General features: G+C 47.0%; 1 protein-coding gene and 1 long non-coding RNA gene across 11 annotated transcripts in view; one reads left to right on the top strand and one right to left on the bottom strand.

Moving 5' to 3' along the window:
- The window catches only part of immp2l (inner mitochondrial membrane peptidase subunit 2), a 62,849-nt gene that overhangs the window by 19,243 nt on the left and 23,971 nt on the right, over nucleotides 1-19,635 (top strand). The window lies entirely within an intron of this gene.
- Nucleotides 6,764-18,673, bottom strand: LOC121202297 (uncharacterized). Of its 3 annotated transcripts, none has more exons than XR_005897811.2 (3): nucleotides 18,453-18,667; nucleotides 17,963-18,309; nucleotides 6,764-7,049 (listed from the first exon to the last, which is right to left on the bottom strand). It is a non-coding gene; the product is annotated as an uncharacterized LOC121202297 (long non-coding RNA). The 3 variants fall into 3 exon arrangements; XR_008694941.1 differs by lacking the exon at nucleotides 6,764-7,049 and adding an exon at nucleotides 16,884-17,336 and having other exon boundaries at nucleotides 18,453-18,673; XR_008694942.1 differs by lacking the exon at nucleotides 6,764-7,049 and adding an exon at nucleotides 16,884-17,306 and having other exon boundaries at nucleotides 18,453-18,671.

Raw genomic sequence — 19,635 nt, 5'->3', positions numbered from 1 at the left:
GCTCGTGCCTGGCCTGCCGTAGCCTTCGCTCGTGCCTGCCATAGCCCTCGCTTGTGCCTGCCGTAGCCTTCGCTCGTGCCTGGCCTGCCGTAGCCTTCGCTCGTGCCTGCCATAGCCCTCGCTTGTGCCTGCCGTAGCCCTCGCTCGTGCCTGACCTGCCGTAGCCCTCGCTTGTGCCTGCCGTAGCCCTCGCTTGTGCCTGCCGTAGCCCTCGCTCGTGCCTGACCTGCCGTAGCCCTCGCTTGTGCCTGCCGTAGCCCTCGCTCGTGCCTGACCTGCCGTAGCCCTCGCTTGTGCCTGCCGTAGCCCTCGCTTGTGCCTGCCATAGCCCTCGCTCGTGCCTGCCGTAGCCTTCGCTTGTGCCTGCCATAGCCCTCGCTTGTGCCTGCTGTAGCCCTCGCTCGTGCCTGACCTGCCATAGCCCTCGCTTGTGCCTGCCGTAGCCCTCGCTCGTGCCTGCCGTAGCCCTCGCTTGTGCCTGCCATAGCCTTCGCTCGTGCCTAGCCTGCTGTGGCCCTTGCATTGTGGCACCGTGTTTAGCCTTGTTGTTTTGCTATGTACATGCCACACCTAGTCTTACGTTTTGCTTTATTAGCTACCCTAGTTTTTTTCCTCATTATTCTGTCTATTGAGTGTTTCACCCTTCTGGTTTACTTTGGTGTCCTTGGCTCTGACTCGGCCTAAGACCTCAATCACAGACACTGTCCGCCATCTTGATGGCGGATCCTGACACCTGCTCCTCAGTGAAGGCTGTGATAAATGGGCCATGCAGTCGGGGCTTTGTGGTTTTGCGAGTCTACGGAAAACACGAGGATGGACGATTAATCCTTCCAGGCTTCGGGCTGTTTTTAGATAGCAGCAGTTTCAGTAATGTTTGTCGTGTTTTTTTTTTGGTCGAGTCCTTGTTGTGTTTTTCACTAAAGTTAAAGACAACATTATGACCCTCAGATTAATTAGACATCTTCTTCATTGAATAAACTAGAGCCAGAGTTGATTCAGAGCTTCATGGAAGAACCAATATCTTCTGCTGAGCCAGACCTCATCCTCCTCACATGAGGAGGAGCTGTGAGCGTTACAGTAGTGTATCTCCTAGTTAAGGCAAAGCCACACCCTGCTCTCATCCATCCACTGCTGAAATGACAATGTCTGAATCACTTTAATTAAGTTATTACAGCGTGGCCCGTGCTTTAGCTTTAGGAATCATCGGAACACTAATGACACATAACACGCAGCAATACTACAACATCAGCTCGTTGCCCTGGCAACGTGTTGAAATCCAAAACTGAGAGGAGGAGGGTGACAGGGAATCAGCTTTGAATGCATGATTGACAGGGACAGGGATGAGATGATTGACACAACTGGTACAGAGCACACAGGCTGGAAGTGGCAGTTTGCACTGAGACTCAGAAGAGAATAAAGCAGCTTAGAGGCGTCGACTGTAAGATTGGACATGACCAGCCCTGATGTGTTTCACATGGATTCCTCCTGTTTACACAGTGTCCCTGCATGCAGATAGAGCAGGTTATCCCCGTCAGAGTCTGCGTTAAACTCTGTGTCTAGGCAGAATATTAATGAGCCCCCAGCTGAAGCCTGAGCATCAGTGTAAAATTCCTCCAACTCTGGATGTTCGTGTTACCACAGCACTGCCCTTGCTGTGCCTTTGTCATTTGTCATGTTTAAAGCAGCAGTGTAGCAGGAGTAGAGGGCTTTGTTGCGGGGGTGGAGGACCAGCCTCAGGCTACAGGTCATATTTCATCATTTAAGCAGTGCATCGCCTTTAAACACCAGCTGTCCGGCTCAGATGAGGGATAACCATGAGAGGCTCCACACCGGCAGCTTTAGGGCCTGTTCATCACATCAGTGGCTCGGCCTCTTTGGCGCATGTTGGACTCAGAGAGGAGGATGGCTTTACTGACAACGAGTATCTGTGTTGTGCGTCTGGTGGAGCTTTAAGACAAATACAAAAGATGAGTGACTGACATCACACCCCAACATTTGATAAAAAAGTTACAGAGCGCCAAGGAGCAAAAAATAAGATATCACCGATATCAGACCTAGAGTGACAACACACGCATTTAGATTTAGTACATATATGACATATACTGTAACCAGTAACATTTATTATCAGCGTTGGAACTGATGCTACCACACAGTGACGTCTACCCCATGTTTCTCTGTTTCTTTGCTTCTTTACTTTGTCATATGTACTGATTATGCCGACACCTCTGGCTTATTTTTGTATCAGCGCAGGGAACATTGTGAAATGTCGGACAAATGTGGGCTCTAAACCAAAATACATTCACTTGATCTTTGGTCCATGTTTCTAGTTTTTTCCTGATTTCGTTTAAATCCTTTAACAGGTTTTAGCACTATCTAGCTCAGGTAGAACAGACACTGCTCAGTAAAGAGTCCTAATGATGAAGCAGTTCCAGATGCAGATTTGAAAGCTCTGAGACAAGAGGCTGTGTCCTCACATGGCACCGTCCACTGATGTGGAATCAGACCTGGTTGATTGGCTGTTTGGAGCCTAAATATCTCTGTTCTACACCAACACCTGCCTCACACTCAGTGGGTTCCTCCTTGTTTCCAATTGTATTGATTCTATGACCTTTGTGCAGGACTGACACGGTTTTGAACCAGACTTGAACATTGGCTCATTTCATTGGACCCGTAGCTTCACTGTAGTCACCTGCAGCAGTATGATGGCTGCTGTTTGGATCAGGGCTGCACTCGCGTGGATTCTGAACTCTGCCGATGAAAACTGCATTGTTTCCATGACATCTGGCTTCTCATCGTTCTCTTGCTGTCTCTGCCTGTGTTTCTCCACTTTCTCGCTGACACACACGTCTGTGATTATCCTTTACACTACCGTTCAAAACTTTTGGGTGACTTAGAAATGTCTTTATTTTTGACAGAAAGGCACTTTACTTGCAATGAACGATTCAGAAATGTATTATTACTTACTAGGTTACTAGGCTTACTAGGTTAAGTAATATTTACTTACTGTAGGTGCCCATTTCCAGCAACTGTCACTGCAGTGTAGTAATGGTACAATGTGCCTGCTCATTGTGTCAGAGGCCCAGATAACCAGATGACCTCAACAAATTAACATCCAGAATGATGTTAATCAAATCAAATCAAATCAAATCAAAATCATATCAAATCACAAAATCACACTCTGGATTCCAGATCATATAATACAGTAAGAAAACAATAGGTACCAAGGAGTTCCTAATCAGTTTCAACATGGCCGAACCACCTGTAGCAGACAGTTGGTGTCGGCCAACTCAGGTCGGCGGTGTTCGCTTTGTCCCACGGCATCGCTTCTCGTCTCCTGGGAGAAACTCAGATGTTGCACCAGCATCACTGAGAACAGAGCAGCTTGCTCTCTATTCCTGAGTGAGCTGTAACAGCTGAGTTGGTGTGTTTGTTTGGTGTTTGTGTGTGTGGGAGGGCACTTGTGCATCTCGGAGGTAATGAACAACCATCCACCATCATCCCAGATGACATCAAGCAGCACCGCCGCCATCATTAGCCGCGGGATGTTTCTGACTCTGACAGTGATAAGAGGTGTGTGCTGTCATCAGGAGGCTGTTGTTTTGACACAATCTAGCGCTCGCTGAGTCTGTTAAGCTTTGTTTTTCACTCAAAGACGCTTCCTCCCCTGATAAAACCTTGTGTGTGTGTTCTTGTCGCGGTGCCGCTGTCAGAACACCTGCTGTTTACCTGCTTCACATCTTTCTGTGAATCCATTAGTGTTGTGAAAATAACATATTGGCAAGTGGAATTAGGACATTTGGCAGCACAAAGGCAGCACCAGCCTCGGTCAGGGCTGGTTACACCTGGTTTATTAGGTGTGGTTTAGCCAGGAACCTGCACAATGCGTTATGGCTCCACCATCAGTGGAGGACGTGTGAGGCCAAAGATGCTGTTGTCTTGGTGACTGTTGGTGAAGCCAGTGTTTTTTAAACCTTGTCATAGAGTTTTAATGGCAGGTGTCGTCTGAGAGCTTTTGGCAGACTGTGGACCAACGTTTGACAGTCCTGATCCATACAGTCACTCTACTTCATCACTTAGAACCGCTCACATTTGACATGGGAGGCACCACTCGCTCCAGTTAATAACTGTATTTTTTGTGAATTCAGTCCATCGCTGTAGTGACCTTGAACAAAGTAGTGGGTGCAGCCAGATTAGACAGTGCTCTGGGCAGAGCTGCTGCTGCTGTAGATTATATCTGTGCTGCCAAAGAAGCTCCAGTTTGCTCCTGATCAAGTGTTTGATCTTAATTATCACGTTCCGACTGAAATGATTTTGTAATTAGATGCTGCTTTCTATTTGAGGGGGAAATTGGAGATGATTATCCAAAATGAATGCTGCATGGTCAAAGGGACAAGCGAGCGTCTCTCATTCCTAGTTCAAGCACAGCTAGCACAGAGCAAATGAATCCAGAATTACCGTAGGTCACTGAATTAATTCTCCAAATGGCAATTGGTATGATTTCTCCTGGGGAGGAAATGACTGGCACGTCAGCCTCCCTACTCACCTGTGGCCGTGCCTGTGAGCCTCCAGTCAGGGAGGCAGAGGTCAGAATGTGATGTTTGGGAGCTTCTGCTGGAGGCAGGTGAAAAGTGCAGTTGCAGAATTTCCAACCATTTTGTAATTCAGTGGATGCAGCTTGAAGACCACCTCAGAGGTGCTCAGAACCCTTCAGCACCTGATGGCGTGGTCCAGTGTCGTGGTTGTCACCTGCTGCCGGAGATACATCACTTCATGGTCCTCTGTGATCACATTAGAGCAGATGCTGAGTATTAGAATACTGAGCACCAATACTGTATGTTTACTTGTCATATTGGGTAGAAGTAAGGGGCACAGGACTCTGTCTGCGTCATCCTGTTTGCTTCCTGTGAAAGTGATGAACACTAATTATCACAGCTCAATACACCGAACTCGGCGAGCGTTTGTTTTGGCAGTTCATTTTAAAACTTCTGTTAATCCTGTTGTGTTCACTACAAAACAAGCATCTTCTCAAAGCAAAGCAGGTTTTTATAATTAGAAAATCTGCTTCTTTAATTAGGGCTGAACATAGACCTGGTTTGAGTGCGCACCTTCTTTTCCGTACTGCAACTGGAACAGACACGGTCAATAATGGTCTCCATCTTCTCCTGATCCAACCTGAGCTTTGACAGGAAAACAAAACTCTCCTCAAAGGCTCAAACTCAGCTGCAACCTGAGTGACAGCCACTTCACCATTAAGACGCCACCTTTAAACAGGGACATTACAGCTGTAAGTCAAGATCCTGCCGTTGTTAGGAGCTGTGCAGAAGCCTAATGGAGCTAATGCACCCACATCTTTTCACCCATAAACTCCACAACTGTCTCACAAATCCAGCCCCAGCCATTACTTTAACAGGGCTCGACCTGTTACTACTATTGGCACTGGACACTTTATGTCCTAGTCGTGTAATTAAATCTTTGGATACTTTGCCCAAATCAATGTGAAGCACCGGCATAAAACACGCTTGGAGCCGAGTGAAGGCCGAGCATTGCTGTGGAGGCGATGGATGGCGTGGACTCAAGCCGTGTGACATCATTGCTCGGCGACACGACCTCTGCCTTTTCAGTGTAGAGCTGCTGTCATTGCGCTGCCACTTGCATGTGGTGTTTGATGAGTAGAGCACTGCTGCCTCCTCCGCTTTGCTGCTGTCGATCCACACTCAGCACTGACCAGCTAATGATGGCAATTAGCCTCTTAAGGAGGCTCTGGGCCGTTATTTGCTGACACGACCTACAACTGATGAGTCAAACGGCTGCCAGAAGTCAGGCACAGCTCAGCTCTGCAGCGAGAACCTTCTTTCTCCACTGTCACTTCATTTACCTGGGGAACGTAAATGGCAAATCCCTGAACTGGTTTAGGAGAATGCAGATGGGCCAGCGCTGCCATTTCCTTCCTAAGGGAAAATGAGTTTTATTGTTTACGTGTGTTCGGGCCGTCCGTGCCACAGTGACAGGTCATTATGTGCCTGCCTTCTACAGCACCGGTGTCAAGACACCACTGTACCGGTCGCAGAGCTCGCCGACAGGCCCGGCTTTACACCCGCCTAAGCCACGGCCACCATCGGCCTCATTAAGCGAGCTACGTGGGTTTTGTATAGTGTCACGTCTGTCACGGTGTGCGGAGCTCGGTGCGTCCTGCCTGTTTACCAGCCTCAGATGTGTCTGACTCATTAGCGTCACTGTCCCTTTCACAGGGAGAGAGGCAGCAGCGCTCCGCTCGCTGTGATAGATGCTCCCTGTGTTGCTATTCATAGAGCTGCAGAACAGTGGCCGTCTCCCGGTCCTGTGAGGTTTGCGCTCAACCGGGACTCATGTTTAAGCATGTTGGCATTCCCAGTTTACTGATTTATGCTGTTCTTATTTCTGCTCCAGCGGGAGCTCATCTGAGCCCGACAGCAGGGCGCCTCTGAATCTGGATGGTGGAAAGTACAGCTGCAGATTGTTGTCAGAGCTTCTCTGCAGGAAGCTGAATGTCTTACTTCATTTTCTGGCTTCTTTCAATAGAATTCTACTCTGTAATTTAGCTGCCCCCACCCGACTGACTCAACAACAGCTTTTTGGGGAAGGTTCTCCTGTCGCTCGTGTTTGACCAAGGCAACCAGTTGGTTACTGCAGTAACTTTTCTTTGGTACGCAGAGCACCATTGGACCTGTACTTCAACATCCAACCGGAAAGCAGAACATGACAGAGTCCTGCTGCTGGAGATGCTCATTAGTATTAGGTGATTATTCACATGGAACCACAGCAGAGCCAACAACCACAATATCTGTTTTATGTATGCAGCTGCTCTGTAGGCATGAGGTTCACTGGAGGCTGGCAGAGCTGGAACTGGTGGAGGCCTCAGTTGTCCTGGTGCAGAAGAAACACCAGCAGCATAGCACAGGATCATTTGTCGAAGCCACTGTAGTGGTGGAGGCAGGATGAGAAATGAGGGGATGTTCCCCTGAGAGATCGCATGTCTGTCAGACGTCTGCCTCAGTCCAAAAACACTCCGTCTGTGTAGGTCAACATAAAACATGATCAGAGGCCACAGTCCACGGGCCTTGGACCAGAATCCAGCAGCTGATTTACTTCAACAAGCTCAAATCAATGTCGAACTCAAGGCGACATCAGTGTCAGAAAGATTTTAATGTAGATGCTCATAACAGTCATTAACTGTGCTCCTTGGTTGGTACGGATGGTTCCAGTGTTTTGTTTTATGACGTGTGGAGATAATCACCACAACCAGCTGCTGAAACCAAACAAATCAATAAGGCAAAACAATAGGCACAAAATAAATAATTTAGGCTGTACCTTAGGCTGACACATTCATTACTAAACAACTGCTGTACTGGGGTTTACCTTTTCAATTAATATTAATACCAATAACAATGTTAAAGTATGTGCACACACTCATACAAGAAGAAGTAAGAAGAAATCCTTTATTGGTCATTATCACAGCATTAACAACAAAATTTGACTACTGCATTTAACCCATCCCTGTGGGGAGCAGTGGGTTGCCATGCAAGGAGCTAGTGCAAAGTGTCTTACTCAGGGACACACTTGGTGCTCTGGTGGGGATTTGAACCTGAGACCTTGACCCCCAAACCAGCGCTCTACAACTGAGACACCAATACATATATATACATATATCATATACATACACATATGCATTGTTATACATAATCTCATAATACCTAATAATAGCCATGACATACAACATCACTACTACCATAACACACATTATTGATCTTGATGGTGATAAGTATCAGTAATACTTACAGTTGGGTTTAGAAAGCCTGTTTATCAGCTCAGGTGTTGAGTGTCCCACTGCAAGGTTAGTAGAGCTGTAGCTTAACATTGTTCACCCAAAGGCTGAGGCAGATGATAGAGCACGAACAATTCCACTAGTGAAAGCCCAGGTGATGAAGGAGCTCAGCCGCTACGCCCAACGAGCAGAGGGAAGAACCCTAGCAGCTAGGGAGCCCACACACCTTCAGTTCCAGGAGGGCAGGTGTTGAGACCCAAGCCGCCCACACAGAGCCCCCCAGGCAGAGCTGCAGCATCAAACGTGAACCCATGCACTCTCAGATACACTCTGTCACCCACACCATTTGCTTATTCTCATTCATGGGGAGGGTGGGTCTCTGGTCTGCTGCGCTTGTGAGAGGGCGTCAGACCGCTAGGGCAGGCAGTGCCCCACCCAAGCAGGGGCAGCGAGACACCCCTCCAGGCACCCCCAGCGGAACACCCCCAGACAAAGGACACCCAAGTCTCCATCTCCAGGACCAGAAGGGAGGCCCACCTCCTTTTAGATTTCCAGTTTATGAGGATGAGGAGAAGGCAGAAAGAAGTGTGTGATGAGTTTCTAGATCAAGCCCACTTAGATCTCCTAAGAGACAAAGTACAGGCGCTGCTGGGATTAGACAGCTTAACCAGGTTGACAGTTGTTCGCATACTCCATAAAATTGTTGCACAGGGGAACAAGACCAGAATGCATGTAGAAATCTATCTGTTGTGTTATCCGTACAATGAGGGCAAATGTTCGCGTTTGTGAGACCCATCTGGAATGTCCTTTGTCCTGTATAGTGTCTTCTATGGAGACGCTGCATCTGTATAGGAGCATTTTTAGTTTTAACATTAAGTATTGACTTTAGTTGGTGTCCTGATAGTTCAGCTTCAGCCTCGGGAGGCAAAGGCCCATGGCTCAATCTCCCACCTCGGCATCAGGTGTGTCCTTGAGCGAGTCACTTCGCGCCAGCTCCCCGAGTGCCACTTATGTGGCAGCTCACTGCTCCCCCAAGGGGGGAGAATAATTTCCCCAATGTGGGATCAATAAAGTTCAATTATAAATATTATATTATAGTTTTCATGTTTCAAATGTGTTATGTCTTTGTTATGAAAAATAGGAAAATGTATTTCGAAGATCCATTAATTTTAAGAAAACCAGGCTGTCAGAGATGCGCTTATGCTATTACTCTGGTAGAAACTATGGTGTTTGATTTTGGTGCTGATAAATGGTAGATCTGCAACTTCAATGTTTCCACAAAATGTTTGTTCAATGTCTGACCATGAGGAGTTTGTTGGACTGGGGTTTATCCATTTGTGGACATGGTTCAGTCTGTTGGCAAAAAAATAGTGGTAGAAGTTAGGTAGTTCCAGGGCACCACAGCGTGTTTTTAAGGTGATTTGTGGCGGCTTGTTTCTCCATAAAAGGTTTAAGATGCAACAGTCCTAAGCGTTGAATCACACCTTGCATTTCTGTGGTGGAAATTTTGGAATAAAGGCAGATGAGAGTTGTCCTTTTGTGCGATTTATTGAAATAATATAAATAAAATAAGAAAATGAAAAATAATGAGGAAAACAAATAAAAAAAGCCAGCTGGGGAGATCAATCGCACAAATGACAGCTCTCTTATCTGCCTTTATTCCAAAATTTCCACCACACTGGCTGAGTTGGAATCATTGAAAACATGTAGTTAAGTTTAGGCAAGACCATCGTTTTTATGGTGGAAATTATTCCCATAAGTGAAATGGGAAAGAACGGCTATCTTTTGAGGCTGGCTTCTATATCTTTTAACAATGGAACAAAACAGTGTTTTTCTTTGAGGTTCAAACTATGTTCTTGTCTGTCATGGGTTAGGATTTTGTTGCCTGTTGTAATGGAGTGTATTTAGTTTAGCCTGTAGGATACAGTGCTGTTTTAATTTTGTTCTTATTTGTCCGGTGCCTCTTTCCTTTGTTTGCATGTTTAGGAATTTTCCTGTAGAGTACAGAGCATATTAGGTGAGAGAGTAGTTTGAGTTTAGTAGTTGAGAGTAGTGAGTTTAGTTTCCTGTGCTACTGTAGCAGTGTTTTGAAGTTCAGTTTAGGTCCTGAGCTTTGAATTTATGTTTAATACGATACCTGTACATCCCATTATTGATCCTGCGGTAGCAGTGAGTTTATGTTGCATGTTTAATAAATAATTTGTTAATTTTGAGTTTGTGTTTAGGTTGTGCGATTGGTGTCATCCCTCTTCCTTTTACCCTGCCACCTGGTCAGCGGCTGCGGCCAAGGAGGAGTAAACCCGCGCACAGAGTGTTTTAGTGTCGCACCGTAGTTGCAGCTGGGTGTCTTGTGCTCGTGGGCCGTGGCAGCCCGTGTTCCCCGCTCCGTAGTGAGCATAGTCGTTAAGCTCTGTGAGAGCAGCACTTCCCCACTCAGAGCGGGCGTGCGTTCGCCCTGCCGATCAGGAACCTGCGGGGGTAGTTGTGACAGAACTGGAAAGAAGAAGGTGTACTGTATTTCCTGGAGGTGGGGTGAAAAGAACGCCATGTATGAACAGGCAGTGATAATATAACAGTGATAATAAACCTTCAACTCAAATATCTAAGAGGGCGAGTTTAGAAATTGTCTTTAAAATTATAACACTTTGCTCTAGTTACCTTTGCATCTATTATTTTTTTAACAAACCTTTTATATTAAACCATTGTTGTTACATACCACCTGCTAGTACAGCCACGGAGTTGCTTCCCGGTCCCGGTAGAGCTCTCCATTGACGTACAGTTTGTCGACGCTGATAACAGCCCTGCAGCCTTCTGCCATGAACTTTTAACGGATGGGGAACAGTCGGCAGTGGCGGTCGAGGATCTCCTTGGGGAACTGATCGTTGACGCTGTAGTTGGTTCCCTTCAGCTGTCTGCCCCGGCTCTTAACCAGTTCCTTCTGCTTAAAGTCATGAAACTTGGCAACGATGGGTTAAGGGGCGCTGGCCATCCGGTCGTCTTCCTCCGAGTCGGTGAAACGCCATGTTGTCCACTACGTCCGCTGGAAGCTTCATCTGTTGTTTGAGAAAGTTTTTAACGGTGGTTTCCGCGTTTTCCTCTGCCTGCTCTGGAATCCCAGAGAACACCAGGTTGTCCCTCATGCTGCGGGCCTGCAGATCGATGATGCTTTCTTCAATTCTTTTATTTTTGGCCGCTAGTTGAGCCACGTCCTCCGTCAGGGATTGCACAGTTTCCTTCAAGACCCTGTTCTCGGTGGCAAGAGAAACCACCTGCTGCTGGCTGAATTCCAGGGAGTCACAGAGGGCCTGGAAATCTTTGTGGAGAACTTCTACTAGCGCAAGACGCGCGTCAAACTTTTCAAGTTTCTTCTCTATCGATGTCCACAATGTTTTTATCCGCCGAGTCAGCTCCGGGTGACCCAGATGAGTCAGACGGATGGGATCTTTTGTTTGGAGCTGTCTGTTTTTTTTTTTTGCACTGATCTCGCAGAGTCTCGTGCTCTCTCACAGCATCTCACGCTCTTAATGGCTTTAATTTTAACAGTGCGACCGCCACAATGTGCCCGAGCAGCCACACAAAATAAAAAGTGAAACAGTGTCTGAGCCAGACTGAGTTAAATGGAGGCTTAATGTGTTGTGAAAATAGCCTAGACAGAGAAACCTAGCGCCCAGAGACGAGAAGGTCTGAGTTTCCTCCTCTGGAACCTCCTGGCCTTGTCGTCTGTATCTCAGCCTTTGGAGGAGGATCACGTCTGGACAACGGGACATCTGGCTCATACACTTGTTTGCTCCCTGGCCCCCGGATGTCGACTTTCCTGGTGGTTGGCTCTGCTTTGGAGGAAGCAGAGTGACATCCACTGACAGCCGCCTGTACCCCTCTGCCACACAGCCCATCCATTGTTGAGACTGTTAACGCCCTCCTAGAGAGAGTTTTGATTATGTTGAGTGCCCAGTCTGCTAGAAACTAGAGCTCAGTCAGGTCCATATGTCACTGTTTTAAATTGCAGCTCTACATTTTTGTCAGTGTGTCCTGTCAAAGTTTTAATTAAACAAAACAAAGACCCGGAGATGGGAGTGTCTGTGTCTCAGTCTCTTATAGAGAAAGATGGGCTATAGGTTTGTGAACAAACCAGCAGAGAGGAGGAGAAAGAACAGGAAGAAGAGCAGTAGGGGGAGAAACAGGAATAGGATGAGGAACAGGAAGAAAAGGAGAAAGAGGAGGAGGAACAGGAAGAAGAGCAGGATGAGAAGCAGGAAGAGGAAAAAAAGGAGGATGAGAAGCAGAAGAGGAAGAAGTACAAAAAGAGGATGAGGAGAAACAGGAAGAGGAAGAAGAGGAAAAAGAGGAGAAGGAGAAACAGGACTAAGTGGAAAAAGAAGAGGAGGAGGAGGGAGAAGAGAAAAAAGTAGGAGGAGAAACAGGAAAGGGAGGAAGAGGAAAAAGGAGGTAGCATCAGATGCAGATGTTGAGTGCAGTTGTTCCGCACAGTCTGCTGGATGCTGTTTGTCCGGTTGGTAAAAACTGCACCGGCTGTTGGAGCCTGTTGTGGATTTGAACAACAGCGTTGTAACAAGCTTAAATTAAATGTTGCCAAACTCCAGGAGGTTTCACATTTGCAGCATCATCTACTGTACTTGTGTATACTTTACTTAAATATCAGTCACATGGCTTTAATTTCACATGAACTGAATCAGTCTTGAAATAGTGAAATAGTGAAGGACCGTTAATGTTCTTCAGTTCACAGTTATCAGAAAAGAAGAACTCTACAGTTTGTAAATGTTGAATCACAAGGAACCGATCATGCAAATTCAGACCTGTTACCAGAACAGTTGCTATGGCAACAGGCCACTGCGCCGGCTTTTGCAGACCAAGGGGCGGGTCAGTTTTGTCTTGTTAAATGTCCAGACTCGGTCCAGTCCAGACCTTACTCATGCTGATAAAGGATGGGGCCAAGTGAAGGATGAAGGGAGCAGCCAGAGGCTCTACCCCCAACCCCCCACTCACTCACTCACTCACTCACTCACTCACTCACTCACTCACTCACTCACTCACTCACTCACTCACTCACACACTCACACACTCACACACTAACGCACACACACACACACACACACACACACACACACACACACACACACACACACACACACACACAGCTCCACTCACGCCAACTCACAGGTCCATATATCTGAGCTTTTATGCTGTGGCCTTGTGCCGCTGTGTGGGAGGAGCCGTTTGTGGAATCACAAATGCTGATGAGAAAAAAGCATCTTTTATCATAGTGGCTCAGCTCTGGTTTGGTCGACATCAGTGCTTGATGATGATTGGATGAGAGACTGACCCACGGAGCCACCACTTTAATGTTAGTGACTCCTGATCCTCCTCTTCCAGCCTTCACTTAGCCATTAACCAGATCAGCTTCCTGTTGGCTTTTAAACGGACTGAGACCTGCGCTCAGACAAGACGCCTGCTTTATGGAGAAGCCCAACGGCGCCGGTATTGATCCGTCCCAGCTTCGACCCGAAGCTGAGGTCATGTAGTAGTGTTGTCAGGCCGATGCAGCTGCCTTTGACCCTTCGTTAGGACTTTGTTTCTTTGCTTTAAGCAGGCTAATGTTATAAGGAGACTAACTGAAGGGGTTGAAATGAAAGGAGTCTTCACTGTTTTAACTCCAGTGTATTTACTGACATGGCTTCTGTTTATGTACATGGATTCAGTTTGTTGTTTGAGGCGCGTTTGATCGGCTTACTTTTCCTCTCTGCCAGGTTCCTTTTTAGTTGACTTTAATGACAGCTTTAATGTGTTTGAAGCAGCCACCACCTCTCATGGGTTCAGGTGTTAGGAGCTTTCACAGCTGAAGGCTGCGCCTTGTTTTCATGGGTGAGCTTCATTAAACGTTCATGTGGAATTAGGCCTCCTACTCTAATTAGCAGGCTAATGAGAGTGAGCGCAGTATTAATGCACATCCATGTTGTGCATGCACCGTGTTTGATTTCTGAAACATAACAATTTAAGTCATTACTCGCTGCAGCCTCGGCCGATAGAGCAGAAGCAGCGTTCGGATGTGAGAGGCTCCTCCCTAGGAGCTCTGGCAGGAGGGCAGGTGATCCGGACAGCACAGGCAAAGCAAGGAAACAAATGAAGCCTGAGAAATGTCAGCGGACAGAACTGCTGCTCAAAGTACGCGCCCTTCTCTCACCAGCGCTGGGCTCGAACCCCCACTGTGCTGCCACTTCAGCTGCTTAAAGAGCAAACCAGCGTGTCGTGATGCTGAGGGGCTCCGTCCAATCACAATTATTTAAATTAAATCAAACAGACAGAAGGACACAAACTTTAGCCGGCCCCTCCACTGGGTCGGAAGGTGTGGATCACAGTTGTTATTCTGCTTCATCCCTGAGCGTCTGAGTCCTGGTCTGGACCCAGCTTTCTAGTCTGGGACCACAGGCTGGTGCAACATGCTGAGTGTCAGCCAGTCAGGCAGCGTAGTACATGTAACCTGGTCCACTTCATTCATCCTTTCACATGAGGTTATATGTGTCCTTTGGATCCACAGTAGAAGCTAATAAGGCTGAAGTAGTAGAGCTCATCTTGATGTCATCAATCGAATCAACTGCTGGTACAGTACTGCTGCTCTACTGTCACTGCACATGAGGAGAAGATAAAAGCAGCAGCACTTCTTGATGACCCATTTGAGCTGATATTACCCATAAATCTCTGTTTTGTGTGGCTGTTTGTCACAACCCTGCTGACTCTGAATCTGCCTGGTGACGTCCCAGCTGTGGAGGAGGAGACAGGATGGCGGTGGCACTGCATTACTTGCTAATCATGTCCCATTACATAATTATCCCTTGATTTATTGCCAGGATCTCTTCCTCATTAAAAGCCACGAATTAGAGCTGATAAAACATGCCATTAGCCATGTTGGGATATTAACACCCGAGGGAGGTGGGAACGACTCCTCTCGGAGAGGGCGCCTGGGGTGAACAGGAAGGAGAACCGACTGACTCACATTAAACTCCTGTACCTGGAAGAAAGACAAGATCACATTTATATGACAATCCTGTGGCGCTGGTCCGAATGTTTCACCTGTAGTGTTTGTCATAGAATCAGCAGGTCACTTGCTTTCACACATGCATCAGCCTGTAAAGCTGTCCTGACAGTAATTACTGATGGTTTCCATGACGACGCATATTTCCACGTGAGCCTCTGTGATCCCATCTCTATGATTCTCTGTTTCTGTTTATTAGACTAACCCTTGAATGTCACACTGGACTCAAAATAACAGACACAAGCAGTTCTTCACGTAAAACTGTCACTGATTCAGATTTAACATTCATCAACGTGAATCCCAGCATGTTCTAAATGAGAAACTTAATTTTTGTTTTTTTTTGGATTTGTTCATTATCATTATTTGTACATTAGACCTCTTAGAGCTCTTGTCTTGACAGAGCACCTTAGCTGCTGATGTTACTGCGCTAAATGTTGACTTTGGAGAACACCCGGCTTTTATCTCTAAACCTTGATCTTATCTGCTTCCTGCAGTGCGGCCAGTGACTGTAAATGTGATCTGCAGGAGAAGCTTTGTCTTTCTTCTATGCTTAGGAGGTCTGGCATCGGGTCGTGTGAATCCTCATGTGTGACTGTTTGAGTGAAGCTCAGAGCAGCTTGTTCCCATGGGTCGATCAGTGTTTGACTGACACTTGTTCACAAGTTAACGTGGCATCACAAACATGAGGCTTAGATGTTAGGATGAAAGACAAAAAGTGTGGACGCTTCCACCATTCAGGGGAGGATTTCAATAAAGTGGTGTACTGTATGTGCTGCAGCTGCATCACGTGGCTGGTAATTATTCAGCTTCTTCTAAAAATAATCCAATTATCAGCTGCCTGTTGGTTGAGCTGTTTGTGTAAACACCTGTCCTGACGTCTGATGTTTAAGGGAACACATCTCTGTAAAGCTCGCCAAGAATAATGTTGAGGAAACGGCTTTGGTACAGATCGATGCTTTCACTTGGGTCCCGCCTCCCGCAGTGTTGGGTCCCGCCTCACGCAGTGCAGGACCCCCTTCCTGCAGCGTTGGGCCCCGCCTCCTGCAGTGTTAGGTCCCACCTCCCACAGTGTTGGGTCCCGCCTCCTGCAGTGTTAGGTCCCACCTCCCACAGTGTTGGGTCCCGCCTCACGCAGTGTTAGGTCCCGCCTCACAGATTGCAGGACCCCCTTCTTGCAGCGTTGGGCCCCGCCTCCCGCAGTGTTGGGCCCCGCCTCCCGCAGTGTTGGGCCCCGCCTCACAGATTGCAGGACCCCCTTCTTGCAGCGTTGGGCCCCGCCTCCCGCAGTGTTGGGTCCCGCCTCCCGCAGTGTTGGGTCCCGCCTCCCGCAGTGTTGGGTCCCGCCTCCCACAGTGTTGGGTCCCGCCTCCCACAGTGTTGGGTACCGCCTTACACAGTGTAGGACCCCCTTCTTGCAGTGTTGGGTACCGCCTCCCACAGTGTTGGGTCCCGCCTCACAGAGTGCAGGACCCCCTTCCTGCAGCGTTGGGCCCCGCCGCCTGCAGTGTCAGGTCCCACCTCCCACAGTGTTGGGTCCTGCCTCCCACAGTGTTGGGTCCCGCCTCACAGAGTGCAGGACCCCCCTCTTGCAGTGTTGGATCCTGCCTCCCACAGTGTTAGAAGAAGAAGAAACCCAGAGGTTCAGAAACTGCCAGGGCCTCTTCCTCCTCATTCTCATCCTCTTCTCTTTCCTCCCAGCTGCACCAACCTCTTCATGCTTCTCAACTCTTTTCTTTTCCATCTGATTGCTTTAAAGACTGATTTATTTCACTTCAGACTCATTTATTCAGGATATACAATTTATTTCAATTGATCTAAATTTAATTATCTGGTTAACGTGTTAAATGTTTGTATAATTATTTCTTCCCATTGGCTGATTATTGTTGCATGAATTCAGCGGCAACTCGTGTGTCCCACCTCCTGCAGTGTGAGGTCCCGCCTCCTGCAGTGTTGAGTCCCGCCTCCTGCAGTGTGAGGTCCCGCCTCCTGCAGTGTTGAGTCTCGCCTCCTGCAGTGTGAGGTCCCGCCCTTGAATTTATGGCATTGTTAAAGTGTCAGGTTGTCGGACAGTTTAGCGAGGCTGTTTTCTCTGTTATAACAAAGCTCATTAGGACTTGCTCTCATTTTTTTTTTTTTTGAGTTTTAGGCTTTAGCTGCTTAAATGATGGCCACCATTTGTCTTCTGTTGTCATGGTAATGGCTTCCTCCCAACCTACATCACATGTACATGTACTGTAATTGTTAGCTATCAGTCTGAGCAGTAACGGCCTTGTCACACTGGCTGTTATTAGTGTTTGTAAGTGTTACAAATGTTAGTGATGCTTGGTCACTGACGGGCGCTGAGTTGGCTCATAGTTGTTTCATGCAGCATCATCGATGTGATGGGTCCCTGGGCAGAGCTCCCTCCCCATTCACCTGCAGTGTGACCCACCGATGACACTGTAGAATCTTCTCAGGCTGAAGGGTAGAACAACACGCCACACTTCTCTGTAGGCAAAGTATCGTCAAGCTGTCGGTACAACACTTAATCTAGTGCAGAGGTTACTGACCCATTTGGCTTCTGGCTTCTGAAAATGAGGAGATCTCTTGCTGTGACCCCTCAAGACAAATGGAAATTGATTCTTGATTGATTCCTACGCTGATTAATGATAATTTAATTAATTTTGACTTGAGGCTTTGTCGAGGCGAAGAGAAGAGGAGGTATTCAGTACCTCGCTATGTGTTTAAGCATGCAGAGTGACGCCCTCATGATTCTCATGAGACCCGACCAGCTGTCATGAACTGATCCAGACTGAGGACAAATCATAACCAGAACACACTTATTGTACTCAGTGTTTCACACCAAAGACTGGGCTGCAGAAATGTCCAGCAAGCCCTGGAAGCTGCTTTAGAACCTAAAATAAAAATGTTTTCTCCCATTTAACTGTAGAATCAGTAACTGAACCAAACCAGCTGAATCATCATCAACTGAACCATCTAATCAGCTGATTCATGACACACATGACATGACAGAAGAAAACATCTGTTAGAAAATGAGACCATTTCTGTGTTAAAGATGTTTTGATTTAAAATGTTTAAAAACAGCAGAGAAAGCACAGCTGGTATAAATTCACCTGAAGCTGGATGGTCTGAGCCGATGCATCCTCTGGAAGAGCATCAGTAGGTTCAGGTGTACTGTAGGTGTCAGACCGACTGCTGATGGGATTCCCACAGCCCCTGGTTGGCTGCAAGGCATCATGGGACGACCTGTGTGAGCAGGACCATCAGCAGGAGCGTGTTGTTTAACTGTTGTTGTTGTGGTGTGTGGGCTTTCTAGTTGCCAGCTGTTGCCACGACAAGGACCGTGTCCAAGGCTTTTCGTGTTGTTGACGTGTGAGTTTGGTTGTGCTACCAGGCAGGTCGTAACATTCTCTGGACCTGAATGAGGCTCAGCTTTAATGCTCTCCATCCTTTATCGTTGCTGCTGGTGGAAAAAACCAAATAACATTAATGACATAACAATGATGCAAACATCTCAGAGTCAAGCAGATTTGACCAGAATGATGGTAGGACCTGGTTGTATTCATTCCAGCATTCCATGCATGCCTGCAGACGGACACTGACCTGAACATGGTGTCAGTGAGCCAAGTCCAGGTGTTGGTGAGGAAACGGTTACAGACTGATCTGCTGACGTCTGTGGACCAGATGTTAGACAGTATCGACCCAGGAATAAAGCAGACATTTACTGTACATTTAGGATCATTCGATCTGGTGCCATTATCCCCAAACGTGTGGGTCTGTGAATGTGAAATGTCAATCAGCTCATCCAATATTTAACAATCCTTAAATAAAAGCTGTTAATATTTGTCGTTAAGTTTCAACCCCACCAGGCTGCTGTACAGACCTAGCGATGGTCGTCATGGTAACGACAATGAATACCTGATTAAGAGTCCTATGTACGTGCTCTTCATGCTCTTCTAGACCTTGAAGCTTCACAGTTCAAAGGCAGCTTTTGATTATTCTGTTGAGGTGAAATGTGTCAACGTTGTTGGAGTCAGATTCTTCGTGTCCGCTCGCTGTCGCTTCTCCTGCTGCTCACGAATCGATGCCGTGTCTTCACTTCTCTGAACACTGATGGATTTCTGCTTCACTTCTTACTTGTTTTTTCCTTCATGCAGGAGTGTTTGTTCTGGAATGTTCTGCTTCAGATCAGAATTTGTGGAGTTTTCAAACTTTTTACACTCTTCATCACCGTCCTCCCAAAAACAGACTCTTTAATTTCCTGCCAGTTTTTCCAAAAAAACTCTTTTTGGCAAAGTCTAAGAGAAGAAGTGAGGCAGTAGGACGAGGCCTCTGTAGGCCTGTGTGTGCAGCTGCAGGCCGGCCAGTAATGAAACCCAGAGAGAAATCATGAGCGAAGAAGAAGAAACCCAGAGGTTCAGAAACTGCCAGGGCCTCTTCCTCCTCTTCTCTTTCCTCGCAGGACTGATTCATGTCACTTCATACTCATTTATACAGGATATACAATTTATTTCATTTAATTTAAATTTAATTATCTGGTTGGTGTTAAATGTTTGTATTAATATTTCTTCCCATTGGCTGATTATTGTTGCATGAATTCAGCAGCAGCTCGTGTGGTGTTGGTGCAATAGGAGTCGTGTGCCCTGCTTCACCATCGGCCTCTGATTTTCCTGTCCTTGTTTTAGAGTCCGATTAACCCAGCTGCCAGCTCTCACACTGAACCATCACCACTTCAGCCGCTGCCAAAAAATATGCTAATATCGAAAACTCCATGTTCAAATCCTGG

Source organism: Betta splendens, chromosome 6, assembly GCF_900634795.4.
Source record: "Betta splendens chromosome 6, fBetSpl5.4, whole genome shotgun sequence".
NCBI classification, from domain to species: Eukaryota; Metazoa; Chordata; class Actinopteri; order Anabantiformes; family Osphronemidae; genus Betta; species Betta splendens.
This window is presented reverse-complemented; position numbering and strand designations above follow the sequence as displayed.